General features: G+C 33.4%; 1 protein-coding gene across 3 annotated transcripts in view; it reads left to right on the top strand.

The window, feature by feature from the left end:
• The window catches only part of tai (basic helix-loop-helix family member taiman), a 735005-nt gene that overhangs the window by 327385 nt on the left and 390073 nt on the right, over positions 1–17547 (top strand). The gene's annotated exons all lie outside the window — the stretch shown is intronic.

Below are 17547 nucleotides of genomic sequence, written 5' to 3'. Positions count from 1 at the left end.
GTAGTCTTGTACAAACTCGGTCCTACCATTACTGAGGTGTTTGGTTAATTGAGCCCAAACAACCAAAGTACACCGGTATCCACTGTCTAGAATTCAAATCCGTATGAAAGCCGCTAACATTTACTAGGAATAAAACCTGAGAACCTTCGACTTCGAAAATAAGTTGTTAAGCAACCGATTTGTGAGGACGAGTTAACCACTAGACCAGCTCAGCCCGGAGGGCTATTTAAGTTGTGTTGGCCAATCTCAGTGGCGGAGTGGTAGCGTGGCTGCTTTTCATCCGGAGGCTTTGGATTCTACTCCTAGTCGGGCATAACATTTTTTCACTCATAAAAAAAAAATGAATCAACATCTATCGATAACTGTTTTAGGATGCCAGCCATAATAAATAGGAATATGGAAGGGTTAATTCAGGCATGGCCAACATACGGCCCGCTGGCCGGATCCGGCCCGCGAAAAAGTTTTCAATCTTTCCTTTATACAGGGTCCGGCATATAAACCTGACGATTTTTGAGGGATAATAATTAAACTGTGTTTCGTACTATTAAAACATTTAATATATCAAATTAAGATCAATTTTTGCAATTTATAGTGAATTACTTACATAGATTTTTTTTTTTATTTGTAAATTATATCGTCCAAATGTTTTCCATTACTCCTCACACACTCGCTTAACCTCATTCTAAAATTTACATTGCTCTCTCGATCATCACTAGTGGAACCGCTTCAGTTTCTCGTTGAATGGCCTCCTTGAGTTCTGCAATTGACTGTTGACTACTGAAGACTTTATGTTTGAGATACCTTCGCAGAAAAAATCACAAACAGCCAGATCAGGTGAACGCGCCGGCCAAGGAATGTCGCCAAATCGGGAAATCAAACGTCCAGGAAAGGTTTCTCGCAGCACATCCATGGCGATTCTCGCCGTATGGGCGGTGGCACCGTCCTGTCGAAACCAAATTTCACGTCCTTGAAAGTCATTCGGTTTCGGTCGCAGAAATTCATTCGACATGTTTACGTATCGATGAGATGTTACTGTTACTCTGCGATTTAGCTACTCAAAAAAATACGGGCCGATTAAGTCGAACTTTGAAACCGCACACCGCACTGTAACATATCGACTGTGAAGTGGTTTTTCAAGAATTTGTCGTGGAGTATGCGAAGCCCAATAACGGTAATTTTGTTTATTCACAAAGCCTGACAGATGAAAATGCGCCTCGTCACTTAAAAGAATAATGGCATCCTGGTGGACATTTTCGAGGATGACCTCGCAAGCTGCTTTGCAAGACCCCCGATCGTTTGCATTAAGTTGCTGCACTAACATCATCTTATACGTATGGAATTTCAGGTCGGTATGAAGAATTCGTCGTACATTTCGATCAGAAATGGTTAGCGCAGCAGTATGTCTCGTTGCTGAACGTCGTGGAGACCGCGTAACAGCTAAACTTACAGCGTTAATGTTTTCAGGCCTTCTCAGTCCGTTTTCGTCCTGCTGGTGTCATTTTTAAAGCAGACGACGTGTTCCTAAAATTCTTCACCCACAACAATATCGTATTCCTACTAGGAACGGACGCGTGTCGATTTAAATTGAAATGTCTGCGAAATAAACGCTGTGTTACAACAACCGAGTCGTTATTTTTGAAATAGGCTTCGATCACAAACGCTCGTTGTTCACCCGACCACGACATACTGGCTACTGAAATAGCACGAATAGACCCGGCGATGTACAACACTCCCGCCTTCTCATTGACAGTGGTGCCAACATAACAATTACTACAAAATCGTCAGATTTATATGCCGGACCCTGTATAAGCAATTGAATAGTGGAAAAGATGGAAATTTAAAAAACTTAACACGTCACCTTAGTTTTTTTGTTAATTTGTTGTACTAAATTATTTAAATTTATTCATAACATCGTTTTTGTATTTAAGATTTTTTAATTTTAATATTTCGTTCGGCCCGTGAAAAAAGTTTTCTTTCCAATTCGCCCCGGAGGCAAAAACTGTTAGCCGCGCCTGGGTTAATTGCTTGTGGGCTTTCTATATTTAAAATCAATTATATATACTCACCACATCTAATCGTTGTTCCGAGGGAAGTAATTGTAAATTTTTCTGTTTATATATAAAAAGTTAAAGGGTTTAATCTTTTCAGTTTAATTTACAGCTATTCAAAACATCCTAATTTTCAGCAAAATAATTCGTCTGAGGTGTAAATTTAGGATTTAGGAGTAATTTGATCGATAATACCTACTCGTATAGCCTCTACTGAAGATTCATGTCGAGGAACTGAGACTTTGTTTAAAATATTTTTCAAAGCTAATTTATTTCGTCTTTTTTAAATTCAGGTACAGGAACGTTGTAATAATAGTCTAGTCAGTTAAATTTACGAAGCGAAGTCTTTGTCTTTAACAACAGTGTTGGTTAAACAGCATTTTATAGTCGGTTAAAAAAAAGCACTAAGACATGCTGTGCGGTAGAACATTAGACACAAAGTGCTGGGATTTAGGGCAAGGCCGACGTAATACTACAACATTGAATCGCTCTATACTTTCATACCGCCCGTTTGTTTTCCGTAGCGCTAAATGGTTTTCTATATATTATACGTACTGAATACCTCATTGTATTAATATACAGTGTTTATTTTAAGCGTAACGATACATTTCTGTCGTTCATTATAGAACATAGTAATGCGTGTTATTTAAGTTATCATTCTGAACGTAAAACCATACCGTTTCAGATAATTATAATGCTACTACTTATCGCGTCATCTAATCTTTTAGTGGAAGGAGAAACCGAATTGCGCCAGTTTGCGTTCGGAAAACGTTGAATATAGGCGTACTTCTAGTCGTTATTAATAAAACTATGGCGTCACGTTGGAATGAATGATGTCCTAGTTCGTCCAATTCGCATAAACTTCTGATAATTATTTTTATATAGATTGATATCTGTTATGCCGACAGAAATTCGATTTATTATATATTTTTTTTTTTTTGCTCTTGAAAGCGAAAGTACGCCTAATACTTAATTAGGCGAGATTAATTTATAAACTATCTAATCTTTCAAATGAAATATTGGGGTTATTTCTAGTGACGATCACGAGTCTGTGTAATCCTTACTGATCGGAAGCGATGATATGGTTTCAGGTAGTTAATAAAACGACTTTAAGGCGTATGATGTAATATTAAATTAATACAGATACGAGAGTTATTCTCGTAAACGTGTTGGAATATATATATAAGCTTCGTATTTTGATTCTGTTGCATGTTAATAATATTTATACTATATAATTTACGTAATAACAGCTACTAATTACCTTTAAGGTAAAAATCCACGGTAGAACTTTTATGATGCCCTTATCGGTACACGACTGCTAGTTAACGGAAATAAGGTTATTTAAAGCTTTAAGTGTAGCTATTATAACCGAACTAAGGTTCTTTAGTGTTATTCCACTTTCATACGTATTACATGATATTAGGTTGTTATTAGTATGATATTAATTACACTTTTTTTTAATTGGCTTCTCTAAAGTAATTTAATCCATCTGTTTTGCGTAGAATTTTATTTATTGTTTTCTTTCAGTAAATAAAGTTTTATAATATTTTACCTCCTATCCAGTTCGAAATTATAACTATTGAAAGTGTCATAATTAAGAATATTTATTTAAATTGGTTTTTTCGTTCCTTTAATGTAGAAAAAGATGTCGAAGTGCCTCTATTACAAATAACATAGTTTCATTTATAATTATAAATATTGAATAGCAACATCCCAACTCCGTAAGGGAAGACACCCCCGCCTTGTCACGCTTCCGGTTGCCACACGCCCCCTCCCCCCCCGCCGCTCTTCTAGCCCTGATAGCTTTAACGGGAGTCGTCTTTCGCCCCCTAACTTTAGGCCTCGTTGGGGTGCCACCGATATAAATGTCTTGGTACATTTTTACATCGGTGATTTATAAACTCGGCTTTTGCCTTCGCTTCAGGCCTTTCCGGACATCTTTAATCTCCTACATCGTTGCCCTCTGAACTAGCTAATCCGAGTCGTGGAAGCACGAACCCTGCGCCTCGTTCTACATTTTATAGAGCCAATTCTTGTGTAAATGCCTCATATATTCGAGGCAATTGAATAACATTCCACCAAAAATTTTGTTCGAACAATGAAATTTATTCTTAGTTCTCTTAGTGAACTCTACTTCAGTTCGTACCCCTGATTGAATAGCAACAGTTGAGATGAAATTAATGTAGGTTTTTATTTTCCCGGTTGAAGCTATCGGTAGACTTCTTTATCGCCACGTGAAATCTTATGAAGCTAATGATTCGTGTGTGGAAATACGGTATGAATGTTTTTTAGCGCATGATAAAGCATATTTCGATCGGGATTCGAAAAAGAGATCTTGCTGTATAAGAAACGCTATCATTACGGCACGGTGAGAGAATTTCGGTTGTAACAGTTTTCTTTTTTATGCGTGTCTTTATTAATAGTGGGAGAAATATTATGATCGTTTGATATGATGAAGATATTCTCGGGGATTAAAATTTAATGAATATTCACTCGAGATTCCATTTCCAGTTCAAATACAGATGAAAATTGTGTTAAAAGATCTGTAATACGTGTTTAGTATATAAGTTACCTCGTTAGGAAAAGGATTATAAATTACTTGGAATTTTATTTCCAGTAAAGTTAACTTGTGAATTTTTTAAAGTTTGAAAACTTAATTTTATTTGTTAATAAAAGAAGGTATTTATTGCTTGCATGACTGAGAGTAGAAAATTTAATTTTGATGCGCATAAAATATCTTCGTATACATTTTGCTTACATTATTTATGTTTAAAGGAATTAATAAAGATTACATGTATACGGCGACCTAGATTATTTAATTAAATTATTTAAATTCGTTATCAGCAATACAGATGGAATTGGATACATAATAAAAATTTCATATAACACTAAAAGATGTCTGTCTGGCTTTCTTTGCGGAAGTTTTATTTTTATGACGGATCTAATAACTTTATAAAATTCTGAACATGTAATCAAATTTCTTCTTTTTTTTCAATTAAAACAAATTTTTTTTTACATTGACTCGAGGGATGTAATTTACCAAATGGCATAGCCTACCTTTAGAGAGAAAAAAATAGTCTTTCTCTGGCAAAGAGTTTAAATCGGGTTTCGTGGAGAATCGGTTTTCGATTACAGTTTGGTGAACCGACCGGGGTTGAAAATCAAGAAATATACATGTATTTCTCTAATCGAAATACCGAGAAGTGTCCCAGAATTTATTACTATTAAACCTGAATTATTTTTCGCATGCTTGTTGTACATCATTTCAATTACATTTTCATAACCGATGTTGAAAGACAGCCATTTCATTAGGTTTTGTGGTTTAACGATCGCCATTGGCTAACGTGATGAATTAAAACCAGAAGATTAACGCTGCTTCGAAGATTATTTATACGTTTTTTTATACGTTGGCGTAAAATTCAAATCTGAATTTTTTCAATAACTTTGCTTTGTTTTTGCTTAATTTTAAAAAAAAAGTGGCAAATAAATTATGTTCACTAAAGTTGGTGAATTGTTTTAAAAAAAGAAGGAAGATAATATGACTTTTTAGAAAAGATGAAATGTTTAAAGTTCCAAAAACGTAAATATTTACACAAACGATCCAAAATTGCTATTTTAAAATGTCGGATTTAGTCTTGGAGAAAACGAATAAACAAAATCCAATATAACGATACTGCATATATAGAAAATATTTTTACTTAAATGTACGAAGTAAAGGAAGTAATGTGATCGGGAAAAATTTCGGTTTTCAAATTTCAACGGAAAAATCCATTTTAAGGATCTCTGAATCCATTTTGACCAGTTTTGGCGTGACGTTTACTGTCTAAAATGATCATAAATGTCTACGTAAAAGAAATATTAATAATAATAAATAACCTTCTGACGGTCATAGACTCTTTGGTCTATGACCGTCAGAAGGATTGTACAACTAAAGAAAACACCTTATTAAAAATTAAATTCCTGAATCAAAGAAAATATATTTACAAGCCTTTTTCCAGTATTTACTTCAGATCCGAAAATTCCTTTTTAAAAAACTGGTGGCCTCATCTCCCGTACAGTAGGAAAAAATGCTCGGGTATTCTCCTCTAATTGCAAATTACACATTGAACAAAGCCGAGAGTTAGTCTATTAAAACGAGTATTTGTTCTGATAATTCAATTCGGCTCTTGCTTTAAAAAACCATTTAATTAAAATAATTTTGTTACTGTATACATAATTAAGCGCCAAACTCTAGTTCTTTGTAAATTAGACGACTGCGACTATTCAAAACATCTATGTAGTCTGACTTCATTTTATTTTTAATCATTTCTGCAACAGAATTCACTTTAAATTCTGGGTAGACATAAACGAGTGTTAAGTTATACTTTCGAACAACCTCTTTCCATTCATCGTAAAAATATATCCTTTTTATTTCATTGTACGAAGTAAAGGAAGTATTGTGATTGCGAAATATTTATGTTTTGAGATTTAAACGGAAATATCCAACTTGACCATCCTTGAATTCATTTTGACTAGTTTCGGCGTGACGTCTGTACGTACGTACGTACAGACGCATAGCTCAAAAACGATTAGCTGTAGGATGTTGATATTTTGAATTTAGGACATCTAGTTGTGCACCTACCCTTATGAATGCTATCGATTGGACCAAAACTGCCCAAAAAACCCCGAAATTTAAAACATTTGGATTTTGGACTTTTTGTTAACCGCAGTAGTAAGCTTTCATCGAGAGATTTTCAACGATACATCCTAAGTGTTTCTTAATTTCATCGGTTCCAGATTTATAGCCAAAAAAAATTTCATTAATGAAATATTTCGATCTTACAAGGGGAAGGCACATGGTTCGAATCAGACTTCATCTCCTTTTTTTTAATTGAAATTTATTGATTTATTAATAATTATTAACGTTTGATTGTAACAAAAATTTTACAATAAATAATAATTCAATAATAACAAAAGCAAATATGAAAAAAATCAAAAGTTATTAATTAAATAAAATTTTATATACTTTTAATTGTAAAAAAATGTGTGTATGTAATTTAATGGGCGTACAAGGAAGTTAAGTGGTGTCCACATCAGATTTTTTTCTATAATATGCCTTACTAAAACATTTTGGATACTGTGTTTCTGGCAGCTTCAAACAATGTCGTACGAATTTTAAATGGAGTCTAATTGTTTCCAAAAAGATAGACTCCACTCCGGTTTCCAGATAAAAACTATAAGCTGGAGTATTCCGGGGTAAACAAAACACTGTCTTAATAAAAATCTCTGCAAAATCTCAACCTTTTCATATATTCTAAACCCCCCCCCCCCCCGGAAACTTCGTTTCCCGAAACAAATTATCGATCTACACATCGCATTAAAAATAACCAGTTTTTTTTTCAAATGCGATGTTATTGTCAAACAGATTACTAAATGTATTCAAGACCGGTTTTGCCATACCGCTTGTAATTTTTCCTTAAAATGCATTTCCAGAGAGATTATTTTGATGAAAGTGTTACACCCAAAATATTTGTAACTATTTAAAAGAAACATTACATTATTTAGGAGCAAGTATGAATAACAGCAAAATATTATTACGATTTGTTTTAAAAAATATATTCTGATCTCTTAAATTCAGGTAAGTTCATCGTTCCTTGTAAATATTTAATAATTTTTTTTTTTACGCAAATTTTATTTATTATCATCGAGAGCCGGGTTATCAACTTATTTTCTTGTGTGATAATTCATCTAATTGTAAGAGGTTAGTTAGATCTTAAGACTATTAAAAGATATTGGAACCCGTATATGTTAAAAGAGAGGAGTGTTTCAGAAACATGAGGGACAGGTGCTAACTTAACCTTGTCCGGTTAAAACCCTTTTTAGTGTCACTGATCCGAGATGCAAACAGTCATGTTTTGGCTTTTAACGGAGCTGTACCGTATTCGGATCGGTGAGATTGATCTGTAGTGATTATTATTTATTATTATTATTTATTTATTTACTGTATTTGTGATTATATAATCAGTTCGTTCTTCTTTTATGTACTAGGAAGCAAAGCCGGTTAACAAACCGTCGCGGAGGTTTGGTGAACTAAACTTGTTCGTGTGAATCTGATTTTATTAGCGCGTATCTTCTCGTGATTATCAAAACTGCACGAAATTTTGTGTACGTCATGGTTTTTAATAATATTCTTTCATTTCTAATTTAATTATTTATTTCATAATATTTTTTGTTATTTTCATAAACGTTATTTATTAATTACATTACATTTAATTTGATTTAATTTTTTTATGTGGACACGTAGCACCTCATTTTTTACTTCCTTATACAAATTGAAGGAAGGATTGTGTACGCGAAACATTTCAGTTTTCATATTTCAAGAGAAATATCCATTTTTACCATCCCTGAATCCATTTTCATTAGTTTCGGCGTGACGTCTGTACGTACGTTTGTATCTCGCATAAATCAAAAACGATTAGCTGTAGGATGTTGAAATTTTGGATTTAGGACTCTTGTAATCTAGTTGTGCACCTCCCCTTTTGATTGCAATCGACTGAATCAAAAGTATCCAAAAAAGCCCAAAAATAAATATGGGTTTTGGACTTTTTCTTAACTGCAGTAATAAGCCCTCATTGAGAGCTTTCCTACAATATACCATAGTGGTACTTATTTTCATTAGTTCCAGAGTTATAGCCAAATAAAATTTTAATTAATGAAATATTTGGATCTTAGAAGATGGCAAATCGGTTCGAATCAGACGTGTTTTTAATTTAAATGTATTGATTTATTAATAATTATTAGCCTCTCATTTTAAATAAAGTTTTACGATGTATAATAATTAAATAAAAAAATAAAAAAAAATATCTGTAGTTTCTAATGAAATAAAATTTTATGCACTTTTCTTTTTAAAAAAATGTGTAAAATATTTTAATAGGCGTACAAGGAAGTCATGTGTAGTCCCACATCAGATTTTTGTTGTCGGTAGTGAATAATAATTAGGAACCAATCGTATCTTATACTCCTATATGCATTAAAAGCGCTTGTACCACTCTTTCTGTAAAATTATCTATACTACAACAAAAACAAAACAGAAACAAGTATTTATCTTTCCGATCGGTCTGTTTATGTAAGTAAATGCAATAATTTTATGATTTTATTTATTAATCTTGTATATTACAGGAAAAATAATTTCTGCTATGCTTTGTTGCAAATCCTTTAAATACTGTCTTGGTAGATGGAGGCTGCGAACGTCGAGGAATTAATCGATAATCAGTTCTCACCGGTTTTTTTTTTGCTAAGTTTACTACTCTAGTAGAAGTATTAAAGTTTTTTTTTAATCGCATGAATAGTCGTCGAATCGTTTAAGCTTCTGATTTAACCTTGAATTAATTGTAATACATTTTCCTGTTCACATTTTACCGACCGAAACAAATAAAATTGTTTTCTTTTTTTTGAATCTGATTGACTATTAACAGGGCGTTTTATGTCTTATACGATTTAATCTTGTATTTGTTTGACTACGGAAGACAGATTTTTCAATGATGAATATTTTGTATTCTCTCTATCCGTTTAACATCATGTTATTTCTCTCTCTAAGTTAATTCTGTTGATAAATTTCAATTTTATTTCTAGATGTTATTTCAGAAGCGAAGGTTTTTCCAAAATCAGTTTTATTTGATGTTTTAAATACATTGAAAAAGATTAATTTGTGATTTGTAAATTTTCCATTCCGTATTTGTAAACGCGAATCTTATTGGTTTTTGTAATCCGCCTTAATTTTTGACCATGAAGAAAGGTTTTAAATGTATTTAATTAATTTAAATATAATTTTAGAACGGTGAATTAATATTATTAGAATATGTGTAGTGCGTTGTTCATTTTCATCGGCTCGAACCCCTCTTTCTTCAAATGGTGGTTTTCCTTTATCTTTTCGCTTGTTGGTCGTTTTGGTATTAGAATGTAACATTTGAATGTTTCCTTTTTGTTTTAGCGATATAGCGTTGTCTTTTGTTCTACGTCAGTTCATCTTTTTCTATCGCTCTGAACATTCCGCCACTGCATCACGTTCTGTCAGTTACGTACTACTTGTACAATATGTTGATATTGACAGCACAATAGACGTTTCGAAACGCATAGTGGATGTAACTGTAAAGCTCGGTATCGTATAATAATTTTGTGTTGCTTCTTGTCTTACATGCCCGTCGTGAAATTATGATCGATTTGTACGTATATCGCTGTCAAAACACTTTCATTTATTTTCACTGGTGGCCGGCTTATTTTCGATCTAAGTTATATAAACGGGTTTGATCATCGACATACCGTCTTCTGTTATCTGTTTTTTATGTTCTAATCTTAAACACGTTACTCCCCTTACACCTTTGTTCTTGTTACCAGATAACTTACTTTTCTAATTTATTTATATAATATGTAATATAAATAAATATGTATTATTTATATATATCATATTACCAGCATTCATGTAAACCTGAATTGAATTTAAAATGATTATGTAATGAAATATAAAAATGCTATAATTTCTTTTATGACACGTCCGCCCAAAAAGGAGTGTACTGTATTTAGGGTATATGTTTGTATTTATGTATGAATGTTTGTTCGTTCCACTGTAGCAGCTCAACGGTCGAACCGATTTAAATATATGGCTTCAAGTTGGAATCTTTACGCTACCGGGAGTGTCGTAGGCCATATAAATATATAAATACATTGTAGTGGAGGTTTTCCGGTTGAAGCACAAACTTTAGTGAATTGAATTAATGAACTATGAGCTTCTTATCACTGTGTGAGCTCGGTTTGAACCGAATGATTCGAATGAATAGTATTACAAAAATAATAAAATTAAATTTGCGTTAAATAAAATAAACTAATGTTAAATAAATTTTAAAAAATCTGTTTAATAAAGATTTCTATTTAGTAATAATGGGCTTCCCATGGGGGACTGAGTGTGTGTTAGAGTGGAGAGGTGGTGCAAACACCTCGTGCGAGGCTATACCAATCATTACCATCAATCGGTAACAAACGGGGTGCACCTGTGGCGCTGTTTTGGGAGGTGCAACGGGTGCTCTTTTAATATCCCTGCACACAATCGTCCGATTTTCAAAATTGAAACGGGTTATTTGCTAGTAGATTGAAGGCTAATTTTTGTATTTATCAGGTACACTCTCGATCTAACGGGTCACGGCTATTTGGAAATTTATATCTTCGTAAACAAGGTTCCATTTCTCAAAATTCAAAAGGGGTATTTGCTAATATACAAAATCATGCAACCAAACTTACAGAACAAAAAGAGCGTTGTTTTTTTTTTCGGCAGTCGTATTTTTAATATTTAATATTTTTTTAAATAAAAAATTACACCGACATGAAATACATTTTGCACAAAAATCATTTTAGTTATTCGATTATACACTTGCCGATAAAAGAAAATGGATCGTTTAAATGGCCCAGACCTTGTCATGTTTGTACCATAAGTACAAACGATTAGGATTATATTGCATGTCCCAAGATCATATCTGACAAAAATTAAGGCTGTAGGAAATTAGTATCAATTTAATCTAAATATAATATCAGAAACGGGTAACGACATATTACACTTACAATTACTTTAGAAATTAGATGTATGGGATTTAAGAAAAAAAATGATAATTTAAAAAAAGGAAGAAATCAAAACTTGAAATTATCACATCTTTGATAATAGAAAAAAAAACGTCTTAGTAAATAAATAAATTTTGTTCGCCGCTTATAAATCACTTAGTAAAGTGTCCGTTATTTGTGAAGTGATAATGAATCTCGTTTGTCATTCTCTTGCAGTTGTTTATTCAGAGTGGAGTTGTCATCCCACTAAATAGTACGTGCAGCTGATGGATGACTTAGTATTTTAATTTGCAGTAGTTGTTTTCCTTTTTCTTTAAAATAGTACTAAAAATATCTAGTCATAATATTTTACCACTTATAAGAAATAAAGTAAAAATGTTTGATAATTTAATTTAATTATTATTATCTTAATCCATATTGGATATTAGTAATTATATATTTTATATATAAATATAAATAAATATATATATATATATATATGATTGTGATGTATGTAAAGCATCCGAGTTGCAACAAACATCATTACTCTTAGAGAAAGCAACCTTTTTATTTATCTGAAATTAATGATGTTCAATATCATGACATTTCATGTGGTGAGCAGGTGAAGATGTAATGTGTAAAGCTGAATAAAACCTTGACATCTGTAAGATCTGGAATGCCGAGCTGTATTAGTAAAATTTAAATTAAAAGAAAGACAATCGGGAAATCGCTTTAATTCTTACCAATTTAAGTAAGTGTGGCTAAGGATTGTTATTCTTGAAAAAGGTAAACTCATTTTCGAAAGAGATTTGTTTTTTCTATCAGATTTTCTTTAAGACATTATAATACCTAACAGACAGAAGTTGTTATTTTCGATGTACAGTAAAATCTCTTTATTCTCGGGATTAGATACCGTAAAAATGCCGTGAATACAGAACACCGCGAATATAGAACGAAACTAATACTCATTTAAGAAAGATTGGTTAGGTTTTAAGTAAATAAAAAAAAAAATCATACGTACTTACGGCTATGTTACTCTTGAAATACAGACGGCAACATTAATTACAAGTACTGGTTTAGTACAGTACGTAGGTACTGTACAAAAAACTCCTATATAGTGTATATACCTGGAGCTATACAGGTATATATATATATATATATATATATATAGCTATACAAAAAATATTAACAGAATACAGTATATTTCCTAACTTACTCGTAAGCACATACCGAACTGATTTAAAAACTCATTACAGTTTGTATTGTTAGAAAACGTTATCAGATGTTCAAATCTTATACGGTAATCGCCTTAAAAAGTCAAGAAAACAGCACTATAGTTCTACGTATACTTAAACTAAAATGACTGTAAAGGAAATTTGCAAAATAACGTACAGTATTTTGAATTGTTTTTACCAAAATTTGTAATTTTTCCTTGTCTAGCTCTTGTTTTTAAATCCGTGTGATGTTCTGTGTATTCTTGCATGGCATCTTCAATTTGGTGCTTAATGATTAAGCTTCTATTCAAAGATGGATCAGCATCTATAAAAAACTGGATAAGATCGTGGAATAGTTTAATACCTTCGGTAACCGTTTTTACATTTAGCTGTTTTCGAGGGAACGTATCTTCTATTCTTGACATTCACACTATTCTTGCGCCATTAAATCTTTTTATTTTTTAATGTCACTACATAATTTAATGTACGCGAATACGAAAAATTTTAGCCGCGAATATAGAAAAGATGTCGCAAAATATTACAAAGCGAATAACGAAACCGCGAATAAGGAAATTTAGTGTATTTAATTTTTATGGTAATTTTTGTTGAAGCTTTGTAAGGACACTCGTAAGTAATATTAAGTTAACATCTTTCGTTCTAATATGCTCCGTAATTATCGAGAAACTATTCTGTCGACGGAATTTTTATTTTGTGGATGATTGAGTTAAAAAAAAATTTCTTGAAATATCGGTGGTATCTAATCTATTAATTTTTTGCGTAACTGTCGTAACAAAATTGTTAAATTTATTGTAATTCCCACGAATTACGATGTATATGTTGTATCGTTGTACCTATTGGTACAACGATTTTTTGCCATCTTTGAGTAAATGAAAACCAATGAAATTCAACCAATTTGTTTTGTTACAAATCACCAATTATTAATTTTTTTGGGATATTAAAATAATATAAAAACTTTTCTAATGAGATATACCTTCAGACTCAAAGAGTATGCATATAGAAAAGGAATATGAATTAAAAAAAGGACAGTATGCAACTAGGACGTTATACGTAATTAGTCGGCCGCATGAACCGTAGTCGATTGATAGCCTCATCTGTCAGCTGCCTTTCACCCCGTCTTATCCTTTGCCAGCACCTACCCATACCCCAAGCGTTCCAGGTCCTCTCTAACACCGTCGCACCATCTTTTCTTGGGTCTTCCTAATGGTCTGTTTGCATCAACTCCACGTAACATCATTCTCATCTTCTTCCATCTAACATCTCCAAACTATCCCCAACTCGACATTCAGTCTGTGCCACAACGTCTGGCCTACCAAACAGCAAATCCAGCTCTCAATTCTTCCTAATTCTCCAGGCATCTCCTTCCCAAACCGGGACAAATATCTTCCAAAGCACCTTCCTCTCAAAAGCCATCGACCTTACTTCCATCTTTCTTGTCAAAGTCCATGTTTTGGATCCATATAGTAAAACTTGTTTAATCATTATTTGATAAAACTGCAGCTTTGTATTAGAAGATAGCAGTTTTGTCTATCCTAGCCGTGATTTCTTCCTCTGTAACATTCCTGCTGTTCACGATCGATCCAAGGTGTTTAAAACTTTCAATTCGCTCGAAAGTTTTATATTCCGCTATGAAATTTAGCAGCTCGTCCTTCTAGATGACATCATGTATTGCGTCTTGTTACTATTTACAGCGAGACTCACTGCCTTTGCTTCACTGATAAGTACCCTCATCGATTCTCTGATTTCACTGCTTCTGGCTCCAAACAAGACTGTCGTCTACATACGCCAAAATATTGAATTTTTTAGCCTGATTTTGATGTACGTGTTCATGATTAGTATTTTTCTTAACTAGCTTAACCATATCGAAGATAGTGGGTAATACAGTGTCTCCTTGCCTAATCAAAATAGTTACTTTAAATTCCTCAGTTTTCTATCTTAACTTTACACACTGAATTCTCCACGCTGACTTTCCCCAGACTTACCAGGTATTTACGCTCTTTCCGTAGTCCTTCAAACATCTCTTCTATCCAGATTGTCACAAGTCCTACTCAAATCTACAGACATGCAGTGTATATCAACGCCAAACTCCCAACACTGGTTCAGTATCTGCCGTGTTATGAAAATCTGATCCCTGGTGGCCTTCCCCTTTCTAAAACCAGCCTGATATTATCTAATTCTTTCCTCGGTATATGAGCTTCTTCTTTTTAAAAGTACTTTTAATAGTCCTTTGAATATTGTAACAAGAATAGAGATACCTCTACAATTTCTACATTCAGTCTTATCTTCTTTCTTATGTGTTGGGCATATTGTAGCGAACTCCAAGTTTTTCCTCCCTGCACACTTTCATTATAACCATTAAATGGTTAATAACTATTAACTATTAAACGGGAGTGGATGACTAAAAGATTGCTTTGTCCGAAAAAATGTTCTGTACGTTACACGCATGTTTGTCCTGTTCAGCCCTGGCAATTATTTCCTTCAAGAACTCCCTTTTCTGTCTTTCTGATAACTCTCCCAATCTCCCTGCTAATGTTTCTGTACTGTTTCACGCTCATCACCACTGACTTCCAGCATCCTTTCCTTTGCAACTCTCTCTCCTCTACATTCAGCTAAATTCCTCATCAAACCATTTCTTTTTATTCTTTCTCTCTGCTTTAATTTTTCTCTAGGTTGAACTCATCATTATATTTTTTACTTTCGTCCACGTATCTTCCACACTTTTATTCTGGAAATATGATTTCAGGCGCCCAGAACGATTCCAGATCTCCATCTGATACTCCAGCCTATTCCTATCGTTCTTTAATAAATTTCTATTTGTTATACATTGACTAGAAGGCTTTTTACTTCTCATTACACCCTGACTAGTACTGGTAAAGTTATTGTTGCACTTAGATGTACAATATATCGGCTTGATCAGTTTGATGTTCTGATCAGATCTCCGCACTCCTCAGTGATCTTAAATCCATCACGCAGCTCCTGCTTCTCTTGTCTACCAATAAATGATTTATCTGGATCCCTGTCTTTGATCTGAGGATACTCATGTTTTTTTACGGATAGCCTTATGGGGTGGGGGGCGGGAACGATCCTCATAGTTCTACAATCCTTCCCAGCGGCAAAGCTCGCCGATCTTATTCCGATGTCATCGGTAACATCATACAAGCTATGGTCACCAAAATTTCATACTTTTTAAAAAAACAGTGTTTTTTTTTTTTGATTTTTGCCGTTTTATGTTACCGCTATTGAATAAATCTTTATGCAATTGGTTACATTGTTGTAATAATTTATTTTTGTAATTATTTATTTCGCCAGCGATGCCGCGACAGGAAATCTAAAAAGCAATTAAGAGTCCTGTACTGGCCAAACTGTTGCCCTGAAGAAATTACAATACACTGATACTTTTCATAAATTGAACAGGTTTTAATTTTTATTTATCTTTATTATTTTCACAAGTATGAGTTTAATGAACGCAGCGGGGTCCAAGGGATACAGCCCTCTGGCTAGACGGGAAGGGCGAGCGAAGCTGTGATGACAGTGTTAGTATCCTTATAAAAAATATACGAAGACTGGCGATTCGACCTTTGTTTTTCTTCCACAAAAGAATTACACGCTTTCGCTTTTAAACGCGAATGAATGTAAACGTTCCCGCCCGTAGAATTCTCAATTAAAATATTGAATCACCTCTATCTGCCGACAACCCGATACGATTTCCTGTTTAGGTTCAGCCTACTACAGCTCGGCGACAAATCTTCTGATTGTCCATGTTCGGTACGAAAGGTAACTGTAACATTGTTTAAGCCCCAGAGGACAAGTACCGTATTTATTAATCGACGTGTAATCGTTATGCGCATACGGTACAAGATGATAAGTTGGTAAAAATTCACTGATTGAACCCCTATCGGATCATTTTTAAAATTGTATTGTAGAATATTGCTCTATTAATAAATTTTTTTGTAACGGTTTAGATCGACTCTATTAATGTTTAACAACTCTCTAATCTGTTTGATATTTCTAAAAATATTTAATTTTAATAGTTTAGCTTCATTCAAACTCTTAATTGTGTACATGTTGTTACTAATTTTTGTAGTTCATGTAGTTTGGAAATATTAAAAGTAAATTTTTTTTTTTTTATTTGCGTCACTTTTCACCTTGACTTTTAACTAGTCGAACTCGGGTAGTGTGTGTGGTGTTTGGAACCGTTTGCAATGTTTAACTGGTATGTTCATTCGTTGGATCGGTGTATTTAAGGGGAGGTAGGTCATTATACCGAATACGAAGTGGCGGTCAGCTGGTCTTGCCAAACCGAGTCAGCTATAATATACTTACTTGGACGTGTCCACTGCCCACATGGTTTGCCCTCAACCATCCTTCCCCCATCAAACAGGTGTGAGTGTGCGTATTATATACTGAATCATCACCTGCGAAATTGATCAAAATTATTTTAATTTTTGGAAAGGTCATCGTGTATTTTGTCGTCCGGTACATTTTTTTTTACTGTAAATTTATATATCTTCTTTTCCATATTCATATTAAGTATTGTTAGTTCTTGTTTTGCTTTCACCAATTTTATATATAAATCTTTTTTTTAATTTTTTACTTATTTGATTTACGACTAGTTAGTAGTTGCTCTGTACTAGTAGAGTAATTTAACAGAAGAGAGTTCGAGTAGATTGGATGGAATTATTAATAGGCTACTTCCCATTGCT

Source organism: Lycorma delicatula, chromosome 2 (genome assembly GCF_047948215.1).
Source record: "Lycorma delicatula isolate Av1 chromosome 2, ASM4794821v1, whole genome shotgun sequence".
In the NCBI taxonomy this organism is placed as follows: domain Eukaryota; kingdom Metazoa; phylum Arthropoda; class Insecta; order Hemiptera; family Fulgoridae; genus Lycorma; species Lycorma delicatula.
This window is presented reverse-complemented; position numbering and strand designations above follow the sequence as displayed.